The sequence below is a fragment of the Anas platyrhynchos genome, chromosome 7 (assembly GCF_047663525.1).
Source record: "Anas platyrhynchos isolate ZD024472 breed Pekin duck chromosome 7, IASCAAS_PekinDuck_T2T, whole genome shotgun sequence".
Lineage (NCBI taxonomy): Eukaryota > Metazoa > Chordata > Aves > Anseriformes > Anatidae > Anas > Anas platyrhynchos.
The window spans coordinates 30,779,707-30,798,916 of NC_092593.1; the positions used below are offsets into that span (position 1 = coordinate 30,779,707).

The 19,210-nt window shown below is 47.3% G+C and overlaps 1 long non-coding RNA gene across 5 annotated transcripts in view; it reads left to right on the forward strand.

The window, feature by feature from the left end:
- The window catches only part of LOC113844147 (uncharacterized), a 49,271-nt gene that overhangs the window by 19,732 nt on the left and 10,329 nt on the right, over positions 1-19,210 (forward strand). For 3 of the 5 annotated variants that reach the window (XR_011810761.1, XR_011810758.1, XR_011810759.1), the window contains exon 2: positions 4,095-4,259. This is a non-coding gene — a long non-coding RNA (uncharacterized lncRNA). Of the gene's footprint in view, positions 1-3,183; positions 3,498-4,094; positions 4,260-18,117; positions 18,931-19,210 lie in introns of those variants that run through there. The other 2 variants (XR_011810760.1, XR_011810763.1) reach the window with 2 other exon arrangements.

Sequence of the window (19,210 nt, forward strand, 5' to 3'; positions counted from 1 at the left end):
TAGAAATGCAGCTTTTTTGACTCTTTCTTTTTGGCTGTAAATGAAAAGGCATGTGCACAAGATGGATTTTCGCTCTCCAAAAGGTGAAATGGTTCTTGCATAAAATATACAGAAGAGCATACCTTACACCAAGAGCACGAGCGGATGCTGCAGAGGTGGTCCAGGTCCCCAGGCACTGTCATGTGTCCCTAGTAATATGCCAGACTGAAGATAGGCCACCCCAAGCCGACTTTTTCTTTCTTAAAATCATTAGCTTCTCTTCAAGGAGCTTTGTGCATGTCACACCTGAGTGACTGCATCCCTGGCGCTTAGCCACTCCATTCCTGGGGCCAGATTTTAAGGCAAAACAGAGATGTGCTCTTTGGATGGCTCAAGGTCAGGGTGGATGGAAGCCAAGAGCCAAAAAGGAGAAATCCTGGCTCAGGTCAGGCAGAAAAAGCACGTTTTTGGTGCTTTTTTTTTGGTGAAGAGATTGAAAAAGGTGCTTCTCCTAGGGACAGGGGTGCCAGCTTGGGACAGGGGAGGTTGGGTTGAGAAGTGATGTTCTCCATGTCCCACTGTGAAACACAGCACTGAAAGCACAACAGAAGTGTTAGAGCCTTTAAAAAATATATTATTATTTATTTATTATTTTTATAGAGCATTGCCCACCTTCTCACGGCCTTTTCAGGTGGAAAACAATAACATATATATAATATTATAATAATATAATTGAAATTTCTTTTTAAGAAAGGCTATAGAGCACACCTTCAGCACCACTGCTGTAAGCAAGCTTTCTGACGTGTCCTTAAAGAAAAAAATGAGAGGTTTGTTTTTCACCAGAGATAATCATTGAGCCATTTAGGAATAGTGAGCCTGCAGCTCTCCTGGGCAATGCCCTGCAGCAGGGGGCAAGGGAGAGATGTCTGCTTGTCCCCAAAGGCTCCTCACAGACTTGCCATTTCCACGGGGTGTCTTCAGGAGGTGGACAGGAGTAGGGCCACAGTGGTGGCTTTCCATGAGGGAAAGCCCCCAGGGTTTTCCAGCCCCAAGGCTGCATTGGCCCTTCCCAACATGGATGTGCTTTATATACCGTTTTTATAAAGCAGGGATCTTTTACAGCCAGTCAATGAGCTGATGGGATGGCTCCAGACAAAGCAAACAAATAGTAGCATTAGATTTCAGACAAATTCAAGAGCTTTTGGCCAGACTCCCCTCCTGCTTACACCAGCTGTACACTGGGCTTGCTCCATTTGCTCCACTCCCTTCCAATGCCTGGAAAAACTGAGGTTTCCACTAAACTATTAAGAAAGAGGTGAATTCAAACCAGCCAGGCTGATTTGACCGTGCTCATTTGAATGGGTTTTTAGTAACCTTCAGAGACTGGCAATTCGGGTGGTAAACCCTCTTTATGACCTGCTATTACCTGTGCTCTGCTCAGAGGCAGCAGAACTCATTACGGGCGTAAATGGCTGGAGTGCTCCCGCGTACCAGCACAGGCAGCCTTTAATGCTCTCCCTTTTCCTGCTTCTCCGCGATAAAAATACATTACTGGCAAAAAAGAAACAAAAGCCACGGAGTTAGCTGCCAGTTTGCCTAGTGGCTTCTGTGCTTGAGGTTTTATTTTGCTGCTGGTGTCCCATGGTTGACTGCAGTAAGTGTACTTATTTTTTAGGAAGACGGCCAGTGTGGTGCACTTTCTGTTTTTTATTTAGCTGCACATTAAATGTTCCCCTTTGCCCCAGGTTTTACAAGGGATAAATTAAAGAGAGCTTTGCAAAACTGGAAACACAGAATGAAAGCAGTTGCCTGTCCATCCTGTAGGGCCAAAGAAACAGCCTCAGGATCAGCCCTATGACATTAATCCAGCTCTCTGGACTTGATATAAATATGACCATCACAGATCACACAGGGCATGGGAAGTGTAAGCATTCCTCTTGTCAAAAATCAGGGAGAAACTAAGGCTGAAAGGGACCCCAGTTCATTATTCCAGCCTCCAAACTCATGACTGGTTGGATGTCTGTGCAAGCTAATCACCTCCGGTGGTGGAGATCCCTCGATGGCCCTGCACATCCTCTCCCTGTTACAAATTTACTCTCAGATAGGAAAGGTTTGGTATCTTCACCAAGCAGAAGCACCGAGGTCCCCCAGTGTCCCATCCAGCTCCTTCAGCCCTGTGGTATCACTCCAGAAAAGCTCAGCGGCCAGTCCCACGGAGGAGGCCTCCAAGGAACAGAGGCCTCCAGAGGGTTTCCAAACCACCAGGGGGTTTCCAAAGAGCCCGAGGGTCTGTTGATGTGTGGTACAGTGTCCTGGGTGTTGGGACACACACACATACACACCACCACCTTTGTTCTGCCCACCCCATCCCCAGTGCTTTAGCTCAAGGCCGTGGTGCAGCCAAAGGGCCACATGTGTTTAGCCTTGAAGGTGCATGCCAGCACCCATAGCCCACCACCACTCTCATAAACTTCGAAAACGTGTTTCTGTTTTAGGTTTTTGGACCGTGTTATGTCTGGGACAATGTAGTGTCACCTGGCTGGTGCTCTAGGAAAACACAAAAAACAGTTGTGCTTCATGGCCTGACTCCACACCCCACCTGTGCTGGAGTTTCTCTGCAGAAGTGAAAGGAGCAGATAGTTAATACCGAGAGCACCATCTGGTGGGCTGCAGGGCCAGATAACGTGGGCGGCCACAGCTGGGAGCAAGTTTGGGGCCTCAAAACCACCCAGAAGTGCATCAGGTCAGGGGCACCAAACAGCCATGGCCCACTTGGTCCGGATTCCTACAGCCACCGACTGGCAGCCTCAAGGAGAAGGTGGTGTCACCCCACAGCAGTGATCAGCAAACCCACAAAGCATGGTGTGCTCTAAGAACTGTGTGCCATGTCCTCTTGAAACCCCTCAGAGAAATCCCTAGCTGGGAAGACTGAGCTCCAGCCATAAATACCCATCCTTTCAGTGAATATGCATAAAAATCTTAAAATCAGCTGTGGCGTGCCGATGAGTTACATAGGTTTATATATGCAGGTATAGATTCCCCCCCATCTATCCATATTAAATTGACTAATTTGGGCATTACCACCCCAACAGCTTCGTCCAGAGCCCTGTGATACCCTGCCAACAAGGCTCTGCGTTTGCTGTACTGAACAACAGTAAAAGGCGACCTTCAACAAGCAGATGAACCCGATGCACATCATACACCACTTTAAAAACGCCAACCTTTTAATGACCCTTCAGCATAATTCCCAATCTCTCAAGTGCTTTGGGATAGGGGTATCCTCTAAGATGTTTTTGGGCTTTGCTGTGGCTCCAGCAATGTGTTCCCTGCATGCAAGCTTCTAGGAAACATGTCTTTGTAGGTGTTTGTGCAATTCCATCCACCTGGGGCCTCACCTGGAGCCCCTTTAGCCCCTGGGGGCTTTGTGCCCTCCTGCCCGTGTTGTTACCATAAAGGGAGTGGGGAGGTCTCATCCGCTCCTTCCAGCTCCTGCCTCATGTGGGCTCCTTCAGCAGCCGGTGAGGAGGCTGGCAGAGTTTGGGCTGCAGAAATAAGGGGGCTGGAGGGGGAAATGGTTTGCAAATTTATTACATCTTAATGTTCGTCTGCTGAGGGTGGCACCGCCGAGCAGGCGCTGTGATTTTCTCCGGGGCCCTGCAGAACAAGGCCTGTGATGTTCTGTAGCACACTTCCCATGAATTTTTTTGCCATTACTCACTGTGTTTCTACGCAGCCATCAAATATTTCATAGAAAAGTCTCGGGCTCCACAGCCTCGAGATCTGCTGTGTCAGCTCACCCACTTAAATCTGTCAAACGCTTTGTGGGGAGGGGGACATGGCCACACAGAAGGGCTTCTCTCTGTTTTCCTGGGACTAAAAGAACTGCTGTCTTACATATAAGTCAATATATGCGTGCAATGACATGTTTCCAGCCTTGTGGAATCTCTCAGACCATTTCTAGCCTTTATATTATAATATTAATATATTATTATAATATTTTAAAATAATATAATAAATAAGTATTAATAAAATAATATTATAATATATAATTAATATATTTATACTTCTTGTACCATTTACCTGTCATATTTTATTTTTACCTTCTCTTTGCACAGATCTCAAGAAAAGAACAAATAATATCATTGATGGAGATCAAAAAGAAATCTTGGGAGGACTTGACCCTCATCCTGATCCCTGCAAGGACTTCTGCACTCCACGAGCTCTGGCAGCCCCAAGCTGCAGTTTGGAAATTACGTAGATACATGTGCAAATCCTCCCTGGTGAGTAAAACATATAAATAAGTATAACTTATTTATGAGATCAGTGGATGTCAGGTTGCGCACAGCTGCTCAGCTAAGTGTGATGTTCTCCTGATACACAGTCCCACCTTATTTGACTTAATAACCTGAATTAATCTGGGCGTTGCTTGTCCATTAGTAATTTGGTCAATGTGGATTATTCAACAGCAGTGGTCGTGATGCTTTTCCATCAGCTCTCCTGTTTGTGCCCTTGATGCTTACTCTCTGTATGCTCTTCTCTCGGCTGAGGCTACATGGGAGTGGTTCCCACATTTCCACTCAAACTTTATTTCAAACAGGTGTGCAAAGGGAACATATCAGAGAGATTTAAATAGAAGGTGAAGCAGACTGTAAATTTCCATCTACGCTTGGTCTAATTAAAGTGATGAACATACCTGAGACGGAGAATTTTGTTTAGAGTAATCCCCTTATCACAATTGTCATATGCCAGGAAATGTTGGAAACAGAATTTCTTGTTCCCTGTATTCTCGAGCAATCGCGTCTGCCATTTAAACATCAACATTTCTCAACAGCTTTCGGTTTAGCCCACAAAGGTTTCCCACAACAGCTACAGGCTGAGTTACGAGCCCCTTACTCATACTGGTGATTAGTTAATTCTTGGTTAATTCTTAATTAATTAGTTAATTATTTAATTCTTAATTAATTAATTAGTTGGTCTATTCTCCCACATGCCTGGTGACAGGATGAGGGGGAATGGGCTAAAGTTGCGCCAGGGGTGTTTCAGGTTGGATGTTAGGAAGAACTTCTTTACTGAGAGGGTTGTGAGGCATTGGGATGGGCTGCCCAGGGAAGTGGTGGAGTCACCATCCCTGGAGGTCTTTACAAGATGTTTAGATGTTGAACTTAGCGAGATGGTTTAGTGGAGGACTTGTTGGTGTTAGGTCAGAGGTTGGACTCAATGATCTTGAGGTCTCTTCCAACCTAGAAATTCTGTGATTCTCTGATTTCCCAGAAGAAAAATCTCATAAGAAAACACAAGAGGTTTTCTCATAGCTTTTGTAGCTTAGCAGGTGGAAACATGCAAACAGTGCAGAAAAAAGAAAAAAAAAAAAAAAAGCCGGGTGGACCCAGCTCTCTTGTCAGTGTCAAGATCTGGTTAGTAGAAACTCCTGCTGCTGCTCTTCATGAGTAAACACCCCTGAGGGCTCAGCTGCATATAGCAAACACTCAGATAAGCTGCAGACATGACCAGAAACACTTGTCAGCAAGGGCCTGGGGCAGTTTTCTGAACCAGAACGTGGCTGTGGGCTTTACTTTTTGAGAGGAGGGTCACAAGATGTGTTATATTTACAAGTCAGTCCCCTCCTGAAAGAGAGGACTTGGCAGAGGCTCATCTGCCCAGCCCTACATAAAAGCCACCCCTGGGTTTGCTCTCCCAAATATAAGAGAATTAATGGAAGAAGCCAGATTTACACTCCATGCTGCTAATACAGCCCTTCTTTCTGTTACAACCTTTTTTTTTTTTCTTTTTTCTTTTTTTTTTTTTCCACATATCATTTCTCAGTTTGTTAGAGATGCACAGGAAAATAGATGCTTGTTTAAGACCATTGGCTGATGGATGCCAACCTGTTGCAGTCCAGGCAGGCTCTGCCTCCTGCCTGCGTGCCCATGCGATGCCTCCCCAGCGGTTCCTTGCCATTGTCACAGAGGAAACCGGGAGCATAACACCGCTGGGCTGCAGTTTAATGAGCTGAAATAGTAAAAGTCCATCATGCAGATGAGCTTTTCCCCTTCCCCCCTTTTCTGAGGGCTCTGACTCGCAGCACCTGCTTACTTCAGCAGCTGTGATTAAACGGGGAAAGAAAATGATCAGTGAGGCTTGCTTTCTTCTCCCCAAACAATACCAAAAATCTCCTGAAACTGGCATGCTCTGTACAATCTGAATCAAAACCCCGGCGGTAATAAGTGTGCCTTTGGACCCTAAGAAGTGTCCTTTGTGTGGGGTTCTCCCTGAATTTTAATAAGCTCAGCTTTCCACAAAGACCCCCCCCCCCCAAAAAAAAAAGAGGAGCAGACACACACACACACACACAAAGACAAATTTCATTAGGCTCTGATCTCTGATGGGCAGCTCCTCGAAGCCCTTTCATCACAGCCATGCCCTGTTGTTGTTGTTGTGTTGTTTTGTTTTCCCCACTGAAATACAACTTGTCCCAGGAGGGCACAAAACACCAGACCGGACACCTGGACCCAATGTCATGTCCTGGCACTAAGCGAAGCGATGCTGACAAGGGGAATGGCAATTTTTTTTCCCTCCTAAAGGTGCAAAGTTGTTAATGAGGTGTCCCACACAGTAGCAGCCCGGCAAATCCTTTGATTAAAACCAGCCCACGTGGCAGAGGCTGAATTATTTGTGCTCCGTCCCTTTGAGGGATGGCAGTGGTGGGGGCTGGAGAGGGAGAGGAGAAAAAGATGAGAAATAATTTATTCTGGGCTGCGGCTCGCTTAATTTGGCAGCATGGTTTAGGCTAATGTCAAGAAATGGGAGGGGATTGTTAAATGGCACTAGAGCCTGCTTTTTTATAAAGGGAGATGCTGGCAGGAGGAATTGCTTCGAAACGCAGCATTTTGGGGAGGTGTTGGGGAGAACCCAACAGGACACCTTTCCCTGGGGTTCCTGGGCTGCGCTGCTCTCTGGCAGGACACATTTTCTACTGGGACAGGGGGACATCAGGCTGTTACTGCCCACCTCTTTGGGCCGCCTGCAGGATCCCAAGGATCCAGTCTGAAGGCTTTGGCTGTGAGCTCCCCTACAGTCACACCAAGGAGGAGAGGAAGGCTGGGCTTTCCTGCCCTCTGCACTTTGCATCTCCCGAGCTATAAATCTCCCAGTCTCTCTGTTTTATTCTCACTTTGATCACTGGGAAATTGGGTCCATTGCATGCATACGGGAAAGGCAAAGAAGGCACGAGGACTACCAAGGCTTAGAATCAAAGCAAAACCAGCACAAATAAATAAATCCTAGTGGAAGGAGGAAAACACTCAAACTATCCAGTGCGTTGCCGGAGGAGTTCATGTTTTTGGCTGGCAGCCCTCTGGAGCATTCCTGGCATAGCTGCTCCAGCCCCGGGGGTATTTCATTTTTTTGGGATCTGGGCATTTGGGGTGGGAAGGGTAAAACCAGGTCGCGGCTGTCTGGGAGCTTTTGCAATGGGTTTGGGGTCTGGAAGGGTGGTGATGAATCGGTGCGGCCCAATCTGAGCAGCCCAGGAGCCCCAGAGCAGGACAGGGAGCCTGCAGCCTGCCGGAGGCACTGGCCCAAGGCCATTGATGGGGAATGAGCCAGGAGCCAGTGCTGGGAATGGCCAGCTGTCCGACGGGAGCAGCCGGGAAAAACAAACAGCCCCGATCTTTCTTGCCTTTGAGCATCGAGGCTCAAACATGGTTAGTGGGAATGGAGCCCCGGTGAGTGCCAGCAGCTGCCTGTGCTTGCATCCCCCCTGGTTCCTACTGCACACTGACAAAAAGCTTTCCTGGGGCTGAATTTGCTGGCGAGGGCAGCAGCGAAGGGCACACATGCAAGCGTGTTTTTTTTTTTTTTAAATTTTCTCAGCTGGCAGGCAGTAACTCATCTGCCTGCCATCCTGCATCGCTCCTGGGGGCACTTCGGTGGAGACCCTGGGTCTCCCGGCATGGAGTTGCCTGGCTCAGATCTGTATGGATAATATGTCATGCAAACCTCGTCACATCAGCCCTCTCTAGAGCCCAGACACCAAAATAAGCAGCTCGTGGGCAGGAGAGGACAGGGGATGTCACAGCTCTGGTTCCCCAACGCTACTGGTACATGTGCTCCCCAGGGCTTGCATGGAAACTGCTTCCATGCCATGCAAAAATGTAATTGTAGACAGTCTGCCCAGTCCAGGAGGGATTCAAGGTCCTAAAAATGGGAGAAACACCTGGGAGAAACCCCCTGCATATGGGAGCAGGGTGGCCAAGCACCACTCCAGCAAAGCCCCGATGGAGTGGTGCAGTGAGGCTTTGTCCAACCCTGAGCTACTTAGCCCTGATTTATTTACATTACTTATATATATATATAAGAGAAAAATAAAAGCCCAGCCAGGACTGAGATCACCCTTTCCTTGTGGGGTGGGTTCAGAGTGGAGACATGTTGTCCTGCCCACGAGCCGTGCCTGGCACAGCACGCAGGGGAGCGTGGCATTTTGCCCAAATTGAACGTGCAGCCCCTTGGTGCCCCCTGGGCCATGTCCAGAGGATGCTCCCAGCAGTTTGGTGGGAGGGGAACACAGCTGCAGCCCTGAGAGGTCTTCCCAGAGGAAACTTTTTGGCCATATAGAGAAAAATGGGGGAAAAGTCTAGTAACTTCAAGTATTTCGGAGTGGGAACTTATTTTGGAGTTTCATTGGTGCAGTAAATATTTGGTCACCTAAGAGATTTCATGCACATCATTTGTCTTTTAATTGAGCGTTTTGGCTTCATGCTGTAGCTCTTAGTGCGTGCAGATAGATTTCCCTTCCAGATCAAAAAGGAACAAAACCAGCCATGCCCCCTCGTGTTTCATGCCTGCTTACAGGTGGGCTTTTGCACACATGAATTAAATCAGGGCTGCAGCGAGTGGGGAGGTCTTAAAAGTTTGCTGTAGACTCCTTTTAGTGTGCTGATGTGTCAGAAGTGCCACCCAACTGCTAGCAGCAATCTTGCCTCATCCAGTCTGAAATCCCTTAATGGCTGCACGCAGCGCAAAGAAAACAGCAAATGCTCTCTGGTGATCTTTGGGCGAGCAGTCCTGCCTCAGACAGAGGGCCCGCAGGAGGACTTTTCCACTCAAAAGCTCATCTGGTTATTTTACCCAGTGACATCCTTTGGGCTAAGGGAAGACGGACCTCGCTCTGCAAAGGCTCAGCTATCCAGGCTGCAATAACACTGCTCTACGCGTAACAGATAACAAGGGCTTCCAAGGCAATGAGTTTGAATGAATTTGAAAAGTTGCCCATCACTTACAAAAACAAAACTTGAGTCAAAAAGGGGAGGAAAGTTGTCAAATGCCTTCTTTACCTCCCTCCGTGTGACAGCACAGGCCCCTCTGTGCTGTACATGGCAATAGCAAGTCCATAAAATGTGCATTAGGCAGAGATATTTTGGGAGGAAAATCCCAGCACCAAACATCTGCTCCTCGGTTTCCCGTGGCCAAAAAGTATAGGTCAGGCTTAGCTGGAGTCGAAGTGCTTTTTACATACTGCTCCTCCAAGCAGCTCTGTGCAAGCTCAGCGTTGAGCAAGGGGAGAGTCTGCACACTTCAAATTAAACACACGCACCAGCATCAGCGCACGGGGTTTGAGTTAAAGCAAATGACGGGGTCTGGACCAGACCTCGCTCAAAAAGCTAATAAGTTTCTGCCCTGATGGCTGCCTTTGTGTTTAACGTGAAGACAATGTGCAGAAATGGCCCTTGACAGTGCACAGTTGGTACCTGTTGCCCCTCTCCGCAGCAAAGCCATCTAAAACTAACTACCTGTCCCTCCCCAGCTACCAGGCTCCGTTTTAATGGAGCCTCTGTGGGGAGGTCAAAGACTCCCCGTAGGGGAGATTATTACCGAATAAATCAGAGCAGCTCCAAGTGAGCAGCTTTTTTCCATTAGAGATCGGATATCACCAGCTCCATCCTGCTTCGCGTGCTAGGGTAAGGGGAGGCTGCAGCAAAACATGTGTTTGCTCTGCAAAACGGTGGTGGATGTGGCATTCAAAAAAAAAATAAATAAGGTTTTTGGCCACGTGGAAGTGAATAATTTACTGAGTTTGACTTAATGATTTCGTGGGTTTGATTTTTAGAATAATTTAAATGGGCACTGGGTGTAAACTTCTCTAAATTTCCCTCCCCTCTGCTCCATTGCAAGTTGTCTATAAAGCAATCATCCACTTGCTCATCTTTGGGAAAGGTTTATGAGAACATATTGTGGCCTTGTCTTTGCTTGTGAGCAGTTCCCTGCAGGTCTGAGCCATGTCCCTCCTTCCCCCAGCATCCCCAGGAAAATCAAAGGGTAAAAAGAAACAAAAACGCCTCGGTCCTTTGGGAAAGTCAAGGCTGGCCCAGCTTCATGGGCTCTGAGAGCTCCTGTTCTGGGAAAAATGAGGCAGGTTCAAGGATGCTGGGCATGGAAGATGAGTAAACTGGAAGAACAATAAAAGCGAGGGAACGGAGCGAAGGGCAAACAGAGTAAAAGCCGTGTGTAATGCTTCTTTGAATCATCAGAGTCCGAAAGGCTTCTAAATATAACAAATACTGAAAGCTTTAATCCTGTCCAGTATAAACAACAACAAAGAGAAATTTTTTTTCCTGCCTGGCAGAGAAGTAGGAAAAAATTCCATTCAGATCCCACAGGCAAATTAAGGACAGGACAAAATCCTGCCCCACGTGGTGGCACGGCCCTTCCTAACCCCTCGGGCTGCTCGGGGTGATGGCTCCGCTCCCCAGCTCACGCTGGGAATATCCCAGCATCTGCAGAGCTACTCCTGCTGGAAAGAGCATGCAGCAAAGCCCACCCTATATCTTCAGCAAACCCTTTTAAGGCTGCGTCCCAAGCCAGGGATTTTGCCTTACCGAAGGAGCACAGGGCCGAGGAAATTTGCAGGGGTAACATCTGGCCGCTCGGAGCAGCTGCAATATTTTTAACTGCGTGTGGTTGTCCATGAGAACTGAAGAGACCCTGCCCCAAACAGCGTCAGCTCGGAGTTATAACAAGGTTTTTTTTCCTGTGTGAATGGGAAACACAACTCGAGCAAAGGGGATGGCGGTGTGTGGCCCAGGGCGGGGTGAAGCACTGCTGAAACCATGGAGGGGATGAGGCATTGAGTATCTTAGTCCCAAAATCTCTGTTTTGGGGCCGGGTTCTGTGACCCCGATCAGTAATGAGATGTCTGTCCTCCTCGTGCAGTGGGTGGCATTAGGTACCAGCATGAAACACGTTGTGCTTCTGCAGGGGGACACCTTGTCCTGTAAAGGGACACGTTGTCCACTTGGGACATGTTATCCATCCATGGTGAAGGCAGAGAAGAGGGTCTGACCTGCAGGGAGGAATCCAGTACGCGGGTAACCCGCTGTAAAGGTTAAACACCACATGCTGTGAGCTTAATAAAGAGCTCCCTTGATAGAGGCAGTGCTTAAAAATGAATTGGATTCGATTGCAAAAGCCCTAATGCAATACAGAAGAAATCTGGGAGTGGAGGAGCAGCTCGTTAGCTGGTAAAAACTGCCACAGCCCTGTCGATAGGGGTGGAATAGTAAGGGGTTACACCAGAAAACTAAGGCGGAAGGTATGTGAAAGAGGCAGCAGCCAGCAGAAGCTTGTGACCTGCTGTGGACTCAGCTGGGTAAAGAAATCCCTGAAAAATGAACGCAGGAATTTAAGGGTCTTTTCGTGTCATTTATTTTTGATGTCCCAGAGCCGACGGTGGGAACGCTACCTTGATATTTCCGGCCTATCTGGACCGGGAAGGGTAGCGTTAGGAACAGATGAGCTGCTGCTGTAAAACACAAAACATTGCAAATAAATCATGTTTGCAATAGTGCAGATGTTGGCGTGTTAATAGCATTGAAAGAAATTTACAATGCACGTAAACTCCTCATTCCAGCACGATGAATCCAGGCCTGGAATAAACTACCAGGTAGGGATAAAGAGCCAAATGTAGGCTGCTCTTTGCTGTGCAATGCACTGTTAGGCTGTGGGTTTGTCCTGCATTGCAGCAGGCTGCTCACCTGAAGTGCATTTGGCACGTTTGTAGGAGAGAAATCCCCCCAGAGCAAGACATGGCAGCAAGCTCCTGGGAATCAGACAGAAACCTTCATGGAAGAGTGGTGTAAATCAGCTTGGACCTGCAGAGCAGGAGCCTCCTCTCCTCTGGGTCCAACACGGCTGGTGATATTTGGCAATGAGCATTTGCAGTGCCACAGATTGTGGAGGACAAGAGAGTAGTAGATGGATGGCGATGTGATTTTTTTTTCTTTTTTTTTTTTTTTCCCAAAAAATATCTGGCCAAGACATTATCTAAGCTACAAAGGATAAACAGTGTTAACAAAGCAATGGATAAACAAAGGATGTCAATATGACCTGATTTCTATCAGTATTTGCCAGTATTTAGTCCGCTCCCTGCCATGTGGCGTGGTTTCCTGTTTATACATGGCTTGTAGAAGAGATAGTCACAACAAAAACCATAGCGGTGGGTGTCTGTAATTCATCTCATTCCTAGAGCTAAAGCCAGCCCCCATAGCTGCAGACACGATGGGGTGGCTGGGTTGGGCAGCCACCCATGAGCAGGTATTGGACTTGCTTCCCCTCTTGTAGCTGTGTCTTTTTAGGGTCTGAAATCATTCAGTTAATCCAAACAAGGGAGAAAATGTCATTTGCTGACAAGAAAAAAAAAAATACAGGAAATTATTTCTCTGTGATTTTTGTAGCTTCTTGTTTGACATCTGATGACAAGCGTCTCTGGAGTCAATCTCGGGAACACATGTACAGAGCTGTTTGAGGATAACTTCTGCCTTATCGCCTGTAATAATTTATCCTCCCAAGGCTGCTTATCTTGTGCTGACTGGTGGGACCCCTATGTGCATGCTGAGCTTCTGTAATTAACCTTCTTCCAGAAGACAGATACTTTCAGTGCCTCCTGTGGTGCTCTTGACAAGAGACATCTCGATTCGTCAGTCATCACGTCCCCAGCGTGGCAGAGGGAATCTGCACAGGCCTTCACATTTCGCGGAAAGAACATGAAAAACTCATGTAGTTTTGGTCTGGGGGGGCTAAAAGAAAGAAGCAAGTCCCTGTGGGATTACGGTGATGTAAGGCTGGGGTGCAAAGCCTCTTGGAAACTCCCAGCCCCAGTCTGTGCTGCTCCTGAAATGTTGGTAGGACTTGTGGGGATGACCACCATGGGGTGCTGTTGGTTTTAAAGATAGAGCCATGTACTCATAGGATCATTAGGTTGGAAAAGACCTCCAATATTGTCAAGTCCTGACTCTCAGAGCAATCAAAGTAGTTGTCTACAGATGTGGATGACCATTAAAACAGGGTGAGTGTATATCTGGTGTTTCCCCCCCTGCTCTTCTTCCTGGGCTGGATGCAATTTCTCCGTATTTAGTCCTCAACGCATGAACCTGTGCAGACCTCACAGCGTGACCACCATGCTCTGGCAGTGCTCACTGTAGAGGGACGCCCTGCGATGTGGGGAGCAGACGTTCCCCAGACCCTTCCCGGCTCTGCGTCAGGTCCATCTGCACGTGGGCTGTGCAATCCTTCCCATCCACATGATCCCAGCTCAGGAAATGCCAGGAGAGAGTTACGTGGTTACAGCTTCTCCTTTTGGCTTTTACTGTCTGGAAAGGGAATGAAAAAGGTATAATGAACCAAAGATATCACAGCAGTGAAACTTGCTTTAAAGCACGAAAAGAGATGCTGTTATGTGGGTTCCTTTCTTGAAAATTAAGTACACCTGACTCCTGGTCCCACCCCAGAGTACCAAAACACTTCCATCTTCACATTCACAGTGGGAGCCAAGCATTAAATCGAGCTTCAGACCAGAGCTGCCTCACGGTTTGGCAATGCTCTCGCTGGATGACAGAAGAGTAAAATAAGGAAAATTTTATTTATTTATTTATTTTAACCATAAATGTTGAGCTATGTGGTGAGAGCTGCTGTTACTGCCTTACATATTCCATGCTTTGTTTACCTTTGTGTCACTCTAGTGAGCATTTTGAATCTATTTTAGAGGCATATAAAGCATTTCCTGTTTGTTCCTATTTTAACGGACTTGATGAGAATTACCAATTAAAGAAGGGGCTCTAAAATAGAGGGTTTATCTTGCTGTTTCCAGGGAGGTGAAAGGTTTCTGTTTTCCTGGGTACCCCGACACGATGCTGTGCACTTATCTACAGAAGCATGCACTTGGAGAAAGGCGGTGGCCAGGTACAGGCACAGGCTGGATGATGTTTTTTCTTCTAAGATATCCGTTGAATACAAGCAGACCAATGTTAGCCCTGCCAAGTGGCTTTAATGTGGTATCATCAATCTATACCAAAATCAATTCACATTGTGCCACTGCAAGACATAGCTTCAACAGGATCATTTGTGAAAGTCTAAATCAGGAGACAAAAAGGCAGTAGAGCTGTCAAGCCACCACCAGTCCATTTCTTCCTCAACAAGAGCCAGGGTTATGGCTTGAATGATGGATTAGTTTATATATTACAGAAAGCCCTGGAAAAACAAGTGACTGAGAACACCAAAAACATCATCATCTTGGAGGGCTTTCTCCATGGAGCTTCCTTGAGAGAAGACCCCTATGGGAAGGAAGCAAGGAGCAGACAGACAGACACACAGTGGCCATCCCTTCCTTAAGGAATGGGGTGAAAATCAGAAGAAAAGGCTGGCGCAATGCTCAGGAGGGATTATCCACCCGGACGAGGCCAGATGCAGTCGTGGGGGCAAGGCTAAAGCCGGAGATTTTAGCTCTGAATGAATCTTGGGCTGGGATCCTTGCAACCACAAGTTCAAAGGTCGCTCTTTTGTTTGGCGTGTGCTGCGTTAATTTGTCAAGTTTTATCTCTCCCTGCTACCCGAGCAGCTGCAGCGTGTGTAAAATGCTCCCGGGTCCGCCAGCCTTCAGCTGGAAAAGCAACAAAAGCAGGGGCCTGCAGCCTTTTTCATGTAAATGCTTGTTAGCGGCATAATTGTCTCCCAAACCCAACTGAAGGCACTTAAATGGCTTTAAAGGGTCGCAGCTAGGTGGTTTTGACAGCCGCCGTGACAGCTCCAGTCCTACCGAGCTTGTCCTGGCATCCGTGTGCTCGTCACAAGGGTTTTACTATCAAACCGAGCCTTTTTAATTGCTTAACATCAACTAATAGACACTTAAGATGAAGTAATTTCTTTTTTATTTCCCACCCAGGCTCTGCTGATCAATGTCAGATGAGATCACCTGCATTTTATTTGGGGGTCAAAGGAAAAATTGGCAACATCCACCTCGGGCTTTTTTTTTTTTTTTTTTCCTCTTTGAACAGGGTGGGATTTCTGCAGAACAATTAACATTCATTTGCTAAGTGTTTTTGCAAGCGTGTTTACAAGAAATGCAAATACCCCAGGACTATGGTGTTTTTGTTTTCTAAGGTTCACCTAAAATGAGGCCCTGATGCCGCTGAGGCTTTACGTACGCCTTTAGCTCTCAGCTCATGGCGAAGCTATGTGGATGGCTGCGTGCTTGAAGCTGTGTGTTTCTGCAAGCCTCAGCGCTGAGATGCAGGGATCTTAAGCTTTCTGAAAAAGCTCTTGTATCACAGCTTAAAAATAGAGGCTGTTTAGACCTATCGGTGTGTCGTGGAAGGGAATTTCAGTGCAGTGCAGCCGTCCTAGTGGATAAAGCGAGTCTCTGATGTCAGTCTCCCACTAAGATAACCCAAGGGCACTGACGCCTCCAGGACTGTATTGTTTCACAGCAAACTGTCTGCTCACAGAGCAAACATGATAGTGGAGTGTTGATTTATGAAGTGGTGGCCAAGTTCCTGACCAGAAGCAGCAGAGACATTTTGCATTTGAAACACGGCGGTCTGCCGGGGCTCCGTAGGGTTCAGCCTTGACCATGTTTCAGGATCAGCCCTTCCCACATGGATCTGGGGTTCTCAAACCCAGTGAGAGTCACCAGGAGATGAGGGGACATCAAACGGGTTCCTCTTGCCTCTCTCCAAATGCCTGGTTTTCACTTAGCTTGTAGGTACAGAGTGCCAGCGAGACAGCTCTCCTCCCTCTGTGGGCTTTGCGTGAAGTTGGCCAACACATCCAGGAGGGTTTGTGGGAGGACAGGCAAATGAACATAAGCTTTCCCTCGGAAACGAAGCTAAAAATGCATTTACTCCTTTCAAAACCAATTAATGGACTTCAAAGAGTAAAACCAGTGGACGGCCTGGGCTGTGGAAAATATTGGGATATGATGGTGAGAAGGGATAAATTTAGCAGGATGGGACAAGCCAACCTGAAGACCCCATCCCACATCACAAAAATAACCCCTTGAGGGCATTCACTTGGAAAAGTCTTTGCTTAATTGCAGTCTAATTGCTGTTGTGGGTGCAGTTCTCATGCCTTTTGAAGATGTCTTGAGACTAGCCAGTGGAAAACTGCTCTAAAACATGTTTTTTTAAGATATCGGGCCAAGCCAAACGAAATATGCCAGGCAGTCATGGAAATGATTGGAGCCTCAAGATATCAAGATGCAGGGACAAGGAAGCGCATATCTTGTTCCCTCAAGTGGGGAGAATTAACCACATGTGAACAGGGATGTTGAGAGTCCTGGAAATAGTCACAGGGATGGCAGCAGCAAGCACAGCCACGGTTTAACCCCTGCCCTTTTTTACTTCATACCTCAGAGCAAAGAAACTTCTGCTTGCAAGATGATGACCCCCTGATCACCCCAATCCCCATCCAGGGCTGAAGGTGCTGTATCCACCACGGGCACGGCAGCAGGTCAGGCTCCAGCAGAGGTGCATTAATAAAATCACCCTTGTTCAAGGTTACGGTGCAAGCTGATTGCTTCTGATTAGGGATTTGTATTCAGTTGTGACATCCTGCAATTTTTATTGCCTTTACGGTAATAATTGCAAATAATAAAATGACAAATTATTGTAATTAAATTTTAATTAATTACAAATCCATTACTTTTAAGTTTATTCATGGTAGAGACAATGATACTGAAAACAATTCATTAAAGCACTTGATATGTAAATTGTGAAGTAAAGCATTAATATCAGGCAGCTCATGTATTCACTTTCTGCTACGCAGCAGAGAATTTGTACAAGGAAAGGCACTTCTCCTGGATCATTTTAGCAGTTTGCTTGAAGGAGAAGAAAAACACTAGGTACTCTCGAGCTGAAATTGTTCCCAAAGTCAGGTTCTGCATCCTCTAAAGCAAAACACTGAGCAAGGAAAAAGGGAGAGTGCTGCCTGCTGCTGTGCAGGGCTGATCATTTTAACAGCCTTGTGGGGACGTGGCAGTCCTGCCGTGGGATGAGACTTTATAAAAACATTGCTGCTGGCCAGGTTTCCTGGTCACAGCATTGGCAGGGCAGCTGTTTGGGCTTCTTCTCTGAAAAGCACGCAAAAAAGGACCTGGATTCAACAGCAGCAAATGGTGCAAGGAACACCAAGCAAGGTATTTTTGAGGGATGCATCTCTGCCCAGTGTCCTTCCCCTGCGATACTCTTCTGCAGGGGCAAATCTCCTCTCCACGCGTATTTTTTTCTAGCTTTGGCCATCTAATGAAGGAAGAAGCTCTTCTTTCAAGGGGGGAAGACAGGAATAAAGGGGAGACGTGATCAGACAGCAAGGCACCTCCCGCTCGGACAAGGAGAGCCTAAAGCAGGGAGGCACACCCAAGGTTAATAACACGCTGCTCCACCAGCTTCTATCTAATCTTGGAAAACGTCCTGTGCTGCAAAGAAAAATGGGAAAGTGATTATGTGACATGAAATAAGGTCTTGCTGTACTGTCTAGACAGCTTTAAAAAACATCAAGCTAGGGTGTTCCTATTTATGAAAAATGCAGCTGTACTCCTGCCTTCCTCAAGCGAGAGAAGAAAGCGGTGCACTTGAGGTCATTTGGCTGTGACACGCTCTCTGTGCCTGTCCGTGGGGATTTATTCCTCTCTCTTTATTCTCTCTTTCTTTCTTCATTTTGCCCCCAGTGCTGCACAGCTTGTGCTTCCAACCCTGTGCCCTGGTGGAGCTGGGTGCTGAGCCAGGCTATTGCACCCGCAGGAAGGCTGCTGGGTGCCAACCTGTGCATTTTTACTGCAGCTTTGCCCTCAGGATCATTTCCCTGAGCAAAACTGCAAGCAGCCTTCAGACCCTTAATCGAGTCTCTTATAGCCTCTCTTAAATTAGAAGCATTTCATCTGCCCTGGATGCAACCTCAGCAATTCCCTCCCCGTGATTTTTAGCCACGATAAATTATTCATAGGGTTTGAACATTTTTTTTTTCTGATGGGGTCTATGTGGGTGGAATCTGAACCCCAAATGGCCACCCGACACCCCATGCCAATCGCAGCCAGCACCAGCTTGCTGCCAACGCTCAGCCCTGGGTGCCCCGAGAAACCTATTGATCATGGCTCTGTGTCCTACAAAAGGGAGAAATGGGTCAGCAGATATGTTAATCCCAGCTTGATCTAACGTCTTCGGGACAGGTGGCAACCTTCATTTAATGGAACAATGAGATCATTAGGAATTCATAATGAACCGTGCTGCGGCCATGAAAGTAGGTCACACTTACCCCAGGAAGACTTCAAAATGAGCCTGTCCCCATTCATGTGCCGCAGCAGCGATGGCTGGGGGCAGACTGACAGCTCTGCCTTGGGATTCGCTAGCCAGACAATTTTAGGAACGAAAAGGGGCAAGCGCTGTGGACATGAAATGAGTTCTATTATCCCAAGCAGTATGATGACTTTCAGCTGGGGGCTGATTCAGCTTCAGGTGTCGTTTCTCGCTGGCCATGGGCTGTAGCCCTGCTGCCCTGGGTGGGCCAGGGGGATGGGAAGTTTGGGAAGAAGCAAGCATTTGCCAAGCCAAGTCCCTGGTCAGTGTCTGTAACCGCCCTGGAGAGATCCTCCCTTCACTCATCCCCAAGGGATGCTTTGTCCACCTCCAGGTAATATGCAGGTAACCCTGCTTCTGGGTCCTTAAAGCCTCCCAAAAGCTCTCTCAGGGTGGAACCTTCATTGTTTAGTTGGAGGCTTTTGGATGCTTTGTCCATGGGGATCAGGGCTGACGTTTGCATGCCTCTGGGGCTGGTGTGGTGCCCCACACCATGCCCATGTAGCTAGCCCAGACCCAAGTGACTTTTGGTCACTTTCCAGCATATGAAATACAAGATTCACCTTTCTTTATCCTTTTCATCTTATATTTATTTTTCAACTAATAAAAGGATA